The sequence below is a fragment of the Lipotes vexillifer genome, unplaced genomic scaffold, assembly GCF_000442215.2.
Source record: "Lipotes vexillifer unplaced genomic scaffold, Lipotes_vexillifer_v1.1 scaffold147, whole genome shotgun sequence".
Classification (NCBI taxonomy): Eukaryota; Metazoa; Chordata; class Mammalia; order Artiodactyla; family Lipotidae; genus Lipotes; species Lipotes vexillifer.
The window spans coordinates 4,995,325-5,003,308 of NW_006778796.1; the positions used below are offsets into that span (position 1 = coordinate 4,995,325).

At 38.5% G+C, this 7,984-nt stretch overlaps 1 non-coding gene across 1 annotated transcript; it reads right to left on the bottom strand.

Annotated features, from left to right (window-relative positions):
• Positions 1–73: 73 nt before the first annotated feature.
• Positions 74–146, bottom strand: TRNAG-CCC (transfer RNA glycine (anticodon CCC)). The gene has a single exon. It is a non-coding gene; the product is annotated as a tRNA-Gly (tRNA).
• Positions 147–7,984: the final 7,838 nt, after the last annotated feature.

Genomic DNA, 7,984 nt, shown 5'->3' on the forward strand with positions numbered 1-7,984 from the left:
GGGATCGTCGCTGCCGCTTGCGGGATCTTCGCTGAGGCATGTGGGATCTTTAGTTGCTGCATGTGAGATCTAGTTCCCTGACCAGGGATTGAACCTGGGTCCCCTGCAGCGGGAGCACAGAGTCTTAACCACTGGACCACCAGGGAAGTCCCCAATCTGTTTTTTAAATACAAATCTCCACATGCTAGAGCCACATCCCCTATGGCTCCACCTAGTAAACACAGTTTAGCAAAATATTCAAAGATGTAATTAAGCATTCACTTAGTAAAATGAGTGGGTGGTAATCTGAGAACTAGGTTCTGGCCCACCCTGTACCTGATGTGGAAGAAATCAGTTGAATCAGATCCTTAGCAAATGTCTTTTTATTGACTCACAGTGGATCAATAGAATATTTTTGCTTCAAACCTGTTTAAAGTTGCTTACCTAATCCAAGTTAAGAAGATAGTTAGATCTAAAATATTACTTTCCCGAGGGTCATGGTTATATTTAACAAGTTAAGTCATTACCACTGGAAAGCTTGGCTTTAGTTTTGAGCAATTAATCTAAACGATTATGGCATGGAGCTTGCACGGTGGAGTGAGCTCTAATGCACCCTAGAGCTAAATGAAATAATTGCTTGGCTGCCTTTATGCTAGACATCAAGTCAGGCAACTGGACCTCAGATCCTGGCTACTCCACCTCATTTCTTCTTATAGACCTTGGACAAGTCATTTAACCTCTTGGCATTTCATCTGTAAAGTGAAAATGATAATACATCCTTGCCTCACTGGTGAGATGAATGTGTGCGCGATAACTATTGAGTGACTCTATGATACAAGAGCTCTGCAAAAATGTTAGTTATTTTTGGTATCAGCTACTATAATTGCTAAAATGGCCAATATTGGCCAAAAGCCAATATAGAGGTCTCCCTAATCCCTCTATATGACTTTTTGATCATATGCTATATTGTTATATTTTCCCAGTATGTGAACAATAAGAACAACTTACGAATGTCTTACAACTTCCACTTATGACCCCCAAAGAAAACAATTTGTGTAAAGTCTTAATGTCTTCATTAGACATATGAATGATAGAAAAAGATTGGAATCAACTTAATTGTCCATCAGTAGGGGCTGATAAAATAAATTATGGCTTATTCTTTTTTAGAATACTCTTCTGCTCTCAAGAAATAAAATAGGGAAGCTCTTTAGGTATAATTATATAAAGACCTCCAACATATAGTGTTAAGGGAAAAAAGCAAGATGCGTGCATGGCATGATGCTATTTATGTTAAAAAAAAAAAAGAGGGAAGGGGCACAAAATTTTAGAAGCGAAGGGCTTCTAAAATTTATATGGAAATGTGAAGGGCCAAGGCAATCCTGAAGTAGAACAAAGCTGAAGGACTTAGGCTACCAAATATTAAGACTTATAATGGAAAAAAAGAAGTCAAACTTATTAAACAGACTAGAAAAGTGGTTGCCAGGGGCTGGAAAGTGGGGAAAAGAAGGAGAGTTTGGTAAAAGCTACCAACTTTCAGTTATAGGATGAGTAAGATCTGAGGACTGAGTGTATAACATGGTGACTCTAGTTGATACCACTATACTATAATGAAATTTACTAAGAGAGTAGAACTTAATGTTTTCATGAAAAGAATCAGGTAAATTTGAGAAGTGATGACTACTATGAGCAACTATATGCCAATAAAATGGACAATATAGAAGAAATGGACAAATTCTTAGGTACAATCTCCTAAGACTGAACTAGGAAGAAACAGAAAATATGAACAGACCAATTACCAGTTATGAAATTGAATCAGTAATTTAAAAACTCCCAACAAACAAAAATCCAGGACCAGATGGCTTCATGGGTGAATTCTACGAAACATTTAGAGAAGAGTTAATACCTATACTTCTGAAGCTATTCCAAAATCTTGCAGAGGAAGGAACACTTCTGAACTCATTCTATGAGACCAGCATCAGCGTCACCCTGAGACCAAAACCAGACAAAGATATCACACAAAAAGAAAATTACAGGCCAATACCACTGATGAACAGAGGTGCAAAAATTCTCAACAAAATACTAGCAAGCTGAATCCAACAGTACATTAAAAGGATCATACACCATGATCAAGTGAGATTTATCCCAGGGATGCAAGGATTTTTCAATATCCACAAATCTATCAGTGTGGTACACTACATTAACAAATTGAAGAATAAAAACCATATGATCATCTCAGTAGATGCAGAAAAAGCTTTTGATAAAATTCAACATTGACTTATGATAAAAACTCTACAGAAAGTGGACATAGAGGGAACATACCTCAACATAATAAAGACCATATATGACAAACCCACAGCTAACTTCATACTCAATGGTGAAAAGCTGAAAGCATTTCCTGTAAGATAAGGAACAAGACAAGGATGCCCACTTTCACCACTTTTATTCAACTTATTTTTGGAAGTCCTAGCCATGGCAATTAGAAAGGAAAAAGAAATAAAAGGAATCCAAACTGGAAAGGAAGAAGTCAAACTGTCACTGTTTGCAGATGACATGATACTATACATCGAAAATCCTAAAGATGCCACCAGAAAACTACTACAACTTATCAATGAATTTGGTAAAGTTGCAGGATATAAAATTAATATACAGAAATCTGTTGCACTTCTATACACTAACAAATTATCAGAACAAGAAATTAAGGAAACAATCCCATTTACCATTGCATCAAAAAGAAAAAAATAACTAAGAATACACCTAAGGAGGCAAAGGACCTGTACTCTGAAATACTGTAACACACTGATGAAAGAAATTGAAGATGACACAAACAGATAGAAAGATATATTGTGCTCATGGATTAGAATTAATTTTGTTTAAATGACCATACTACCCGAGGCAATCTACAGATTCAAAACAATCCCTATTAAAATACCAATGACATTTTTCACAGAACTAGAACAAATAATTTTAAAATTTATATGGAAACACTAAAGACCCCAATAGCCAAAACAATCTTGAGAAAGAAGAACAGAGCTGGAGGAATCACACTCCCTGACTTCAGACTGTACTAAAAAGCTACAGTAATCAAAACAGTATTGTATGGGCACAAAAACAGAAATATAGATCAATGGAACAAGATAGAAAGCCCAGAAATAAACCAACGCACCTATGGTTAATTAATCTATGACAAAGGAGGCAAGAATATACAGTGGAGTAAAGACAGTCTCATCAAGGTGCTGGGAAAACTGGACAGCCACATGTAAAAGAATGAAATTAGAACATTGTCTAACACCATATACAAACATAAACTCAAAACAGATTAAAGACCTAAATGTAAGACTGAATACTATAGAACTCCTAGAGGAAATCATAGGCAGAACATTCTGACATAAATTGCAGCAATATTTTTTTGGATCTGTGTCCTAAAGTAAAGCAAATAAAAGCAAAAATAAACAAATGGGACCTAATTAAACTTAAAAGCATTTGCACAGCAAAGGAAACTATTGATAAAACAAAAAGACAACCTACCTACTAAATGAGAGAAAATACTTGCAAATGATATGACCAATAAGGGGTTAATATTCAACATATATAAACAGCTCATACAACTCAACATCAAAAAAACAAACAACTCGGGCTTCCCTGGTGGCGCAGTGGTTGAGAGTCCGCCTGCCGATGCAGGGGACACGGGTGCGTGCCCCGGTCTGGGAAGATCCCACATGCCGCGGAGCGGCTGGGCCTGTGAGCCATGGCCACTGAGCCTGCGCGTCCGGAGCCTGTGCTCCGCAACGGGAGAGGCCACAACAGTGAGAGGCCCGCGTACCAAAAAAACAAAAACAAAAACAAACAAACAAACAAACAACTCAATTAAAAAGTGGGCAGAAGAATTGAATAGACATTTTTCCAAATAGGAAATGCAGATGGTCAATAGGCACATGAAAAGATGGCCAACCTCAATAATTATCAGGGAAATGCAAATCTAAACCACAATGAAATATCACTTTACACCTGTCAGAATGGCTGTCATCAAAAAGAAAACAAATAACAAATGTTGGTGAGACTATGGAGAAAAGGGAACCCTCATATACTGTTGGTGGGAATGTAAGTTGGTACAGACACTGTGGAAAACAGTATGGAGGTATCTCAAAAAACAAAAAAATAGAAGAAAAAAATAAAAAATTAATAAAATTTTTTAAAAAGAAAAAAAATGAAAGAAAATAAAGAGAGAAAAAAAAAGTAAAGAAATATAGAATTACCATATGACCCAGCAATTCCACTCCTGGGTATACATCCAAGAAAAACAAAACAATAATCTGAGAAGATACATGCACCCCAATGTTCATAGCAGCATTATTTACAATTGCCAAGATATGGAAGCAAACTAAGTGTCCATCAGGAGATGAATAAAGAAGATGTGGTGTATATATACACAATGGAATACTATTCAGCCATAAAAATGAACAAAATTTTGCCATTTGCAGCAACATGGATGAACTTGGAGGGTATTATGCTAAGTGAAATAAGTCAGACAGAAAAAGACAAATACTGTATGATATCACTTATACGTGGAATCTAAAATATACAACAAAGTAGAGACTATAACAAGAGAGAAGCAGACTCACAGATCTAGAGAACAAACTAGTGGTTACCTGTTGGGAGGGAGAGGGACAATATAGAGGTGGGGAGTGGGAGGTGCAAACTATTGAGTGTAAGATAGGCTCAAGGATGTATTGTACAACATGGGGAATATAGGCAACATTTTTGTTTGTTTGTTTTGAATTAATTAATTAATTTTTGGCTGCTTTGGGTCTTTGTTGCTGCACGAGGGCTTTCTCTAGTTGCGGCAAGCAGGGGCTACTCTTCGTTGTGGTGTGCAGTCTTCTCATTGCTGTGGCTTCTCTTGTTGCAGAGCATGGGCTCTAGGCGCGCGGGCTTCAGTAGTTGTGGCACGCAGGCTCAGTAGTTGTGGCTTGTGGGCTCTAGAGCGCAGGCTCAGTAGCTGTGGTGCATGGGCTTAGTTGCTCTGCAGCATGTGGGATCTTCCCCAACCAGGGCTCGAACCCGTGTCGCCTGCATTGGCAGGCGGATTCTTACCCAATGCAACAACAGGGAAGAATGTGCTCTGGAGCCTGTGAGCCACAACTACTGAAGCCCTTGTGCCTAGAGCCCCTGCTCCGCAACAAGAGAAGCCACCACAATGAGAAGCCTGCGCACCGCAGTGAAGAGTAGCCTCCGCTCTCTGCAACTAGGGAAAGCCCACGTGCAAAAATGAAGACCGAACGCAGCCAAAAAGAAATAAATTTTTAAAAAGTGGTGCTAAGTTAACTGGATATTCAAATGGGAAGAAATATGAATCTGGACCCCCTAGCTTACAACATGCACAAAGATCAATTCAGGTGGATTGGAGGTCTGAAAACACAAAACAATTGAGCTAATAGAAGGAGCATAGACAAATATCATCATGAATTTAGTGAAGGTAAAGATTTTTTAAACAGGAAGCAGAAAGTGGTAATAATAAAATTTAGGGAATTCCTTGGTATTCCAGTGGTTGGGACTCCGTGCTTCCACTGCAGGTGGCCCGTGTTGGATCCCTGGTTGGGGAGCTAAGATCCCCGCAGCCTGCATGGCTTGGTCAAAACAAACAAACAAACAAAAAATTACAAATTGGAGTACATTTAAACTAAGGACCTCTGTCAATCCAAAGACACCATTTAAAGGGTCAAAAGGAGGCCACAGAGAGGAAAAGTTATTTGCAGTACATGTAATAAACAAAGGACTCATAGCCAGAGATGTAAAGAACCACTAATCAGTAAAAAAAAAATAAACGACCTGTTTTTTTAAAAACAAAAAGCAGAAGACCTGAAAACCTGTTTACTAAGAGCCTCATGGTAAGAGCCTCATGGCCCATGAGAGTCTGAGAAAGTTTTCTTTCTTGATCTAGGAGGACATGAGTATGTTCACTTTGAGAAAAAATATTGAGCTGATCACTTATGATGTGTACTTTTTCCTCCAGACATATATACTTTAATAGAAAGTTTAGGTTTTAAAAGTGGAGTAAGTAAATATTCACATTCATATGCATTAAAATCCCTAGAAGAATACAAAAGAAACTTTTAGGGAGGGGAGCAGTGGGCAAATGGGGACAACTGAGGGAAGAAATTTTCCACTCTACTTTTTCCTTATTTTTTCAACTATTGGAATGGATTACCCATTCTAACACTTAAAGAATAAACTTTAAAATAAAAATAAAAGGTTAAGGTATGAAATGAAAATAACACTTTCTAAAAATTCTAATAGTTTGATTTCTTGACGGTCAACAAAATTCTTGTTACAAGAGACAATACTTCGTCAACAAATGATTAGACAGTTTATTATTTTGTTAATCAATCAACTTTCAGTCTTTTGAAAATGTACTTTTTTTTAGCAGAATTTACTTTTATTATTTTTTCTTGAGGTGTAGTTGATTTGCAATATTATATAAGTTTCAGGTGTACAACATAGTGATTCACAATTTTTAAATCTTATACTCCCCTGGCAGTCCAGTGGTTAGGGCTCCTTGCTCTTACTGCCAAGGCCCCAGGTTCGATTCCTGGTTAGGGAACTAAGATCCCACAAGCAGTGTGGAGAGGCCAAAAAAAAAAAAAAAAAAAAAAGGTTATACTCCATTTATAGTTATTATAAAATGTTGGCCATATTCCCTATCCTTGTAGCTTATTTATTTTCTACATAGTAGTTTGTACCTCTTAAAGCAAATGTACTTTGATCTCATGAAAATGACAGCTCGGCAAAGGACTTAGGACTGTAAAATTTAGGGTGAAATAAACAGGTTGTGATTAGGCAACTCTCCTGTCTGAGAGGTGTCCCGAGGAGGGTCAGGGGCTCCAGCCTAGGGAGATATGGGATATATTTGCTAAAAATGGAAATCTGAAATGAGTTCTTGGGGCTTCCCTGGTGGCACAGTGGTTAAGAATCTGCCTGCCAATGCATGGGACATGGGTTCGAGCCCTGGTCCGGGAAGATCTCACATGCCTGCTGGGGAGCAACTAAGCCTGTGTACAACTACTGAGCCTGCGCTCTAGAGCCCGTGAGCCACAACTACTGAGCACACGCGCCACAACTACTGAAGCCCGTGTGCCTAGAGCCCATGCTCCGCAGCAAGAGAAGCCACCGCAACGAGAAGCCCACGCACCCCAACGAAGAGTAGCCCCCGCTCGCTGCAAAGAGAGAAAGCCCGCGTGCAGCAACGAAGACCCAGCACAGCCAAAAATAAATAAATAAATTCATTAATTAAATTTTAAAAAATGAAATGAATTCTCCACCAGCTGAAAAGGATGATGGCAAGAGAACACCATTGTTTTCTATTTAACTCTTCATGAATATTTTCCCATCAATTCTTAGCCAGATGGCTGCAGTAAAAATACTTATCTATTCTTTCATTTAATTGGATCAATACAGTCAGATTCTTTAACAAAAACCTCTGCGTCACTGCTTGTTCCATCCCCGGAACAGGCTGTTCTAGTTAAATCAAGGTGAGATCAAATGTTTCAGCCCTGCTTTCATCAGCCAGCACTTGAGTCTATGGGGAGACTGTCTTCCTAAGAGAGTATGAATAGGGTAAGGAGAAGGGGCCACAGCAGAGGAAAAGAAGCACAGCCCAACAAACACGAAGGGAAAAGAGAAGCAGAATTTATATATTTTTGTTTTTCTCCCTGAGACCGTGGAAACAGTCACAGGGAAGCAGTGGTTCTCAAGATGTCTCTGACCTTGCACTGGTTTGCAAAGAGTTTTGCTCCGTCTCCAGGCTCCAAGCCTGCTATACAGAGGATCCCCCGTCCTCTCTCTTCCTCCCTTCCTCCCTCCCTTTCTTCCTTAGCTCTTGGTCTCATTCTATTTGTTTTTAAACTCAGGTTAATTAAAGTATACTACTTAGAGTAGTATGTTAAAGTAATTAAAGTATAATTACTTAGAGTAAAATTCACCTTTTTTGGTTCATAGTTCTATAAATTTT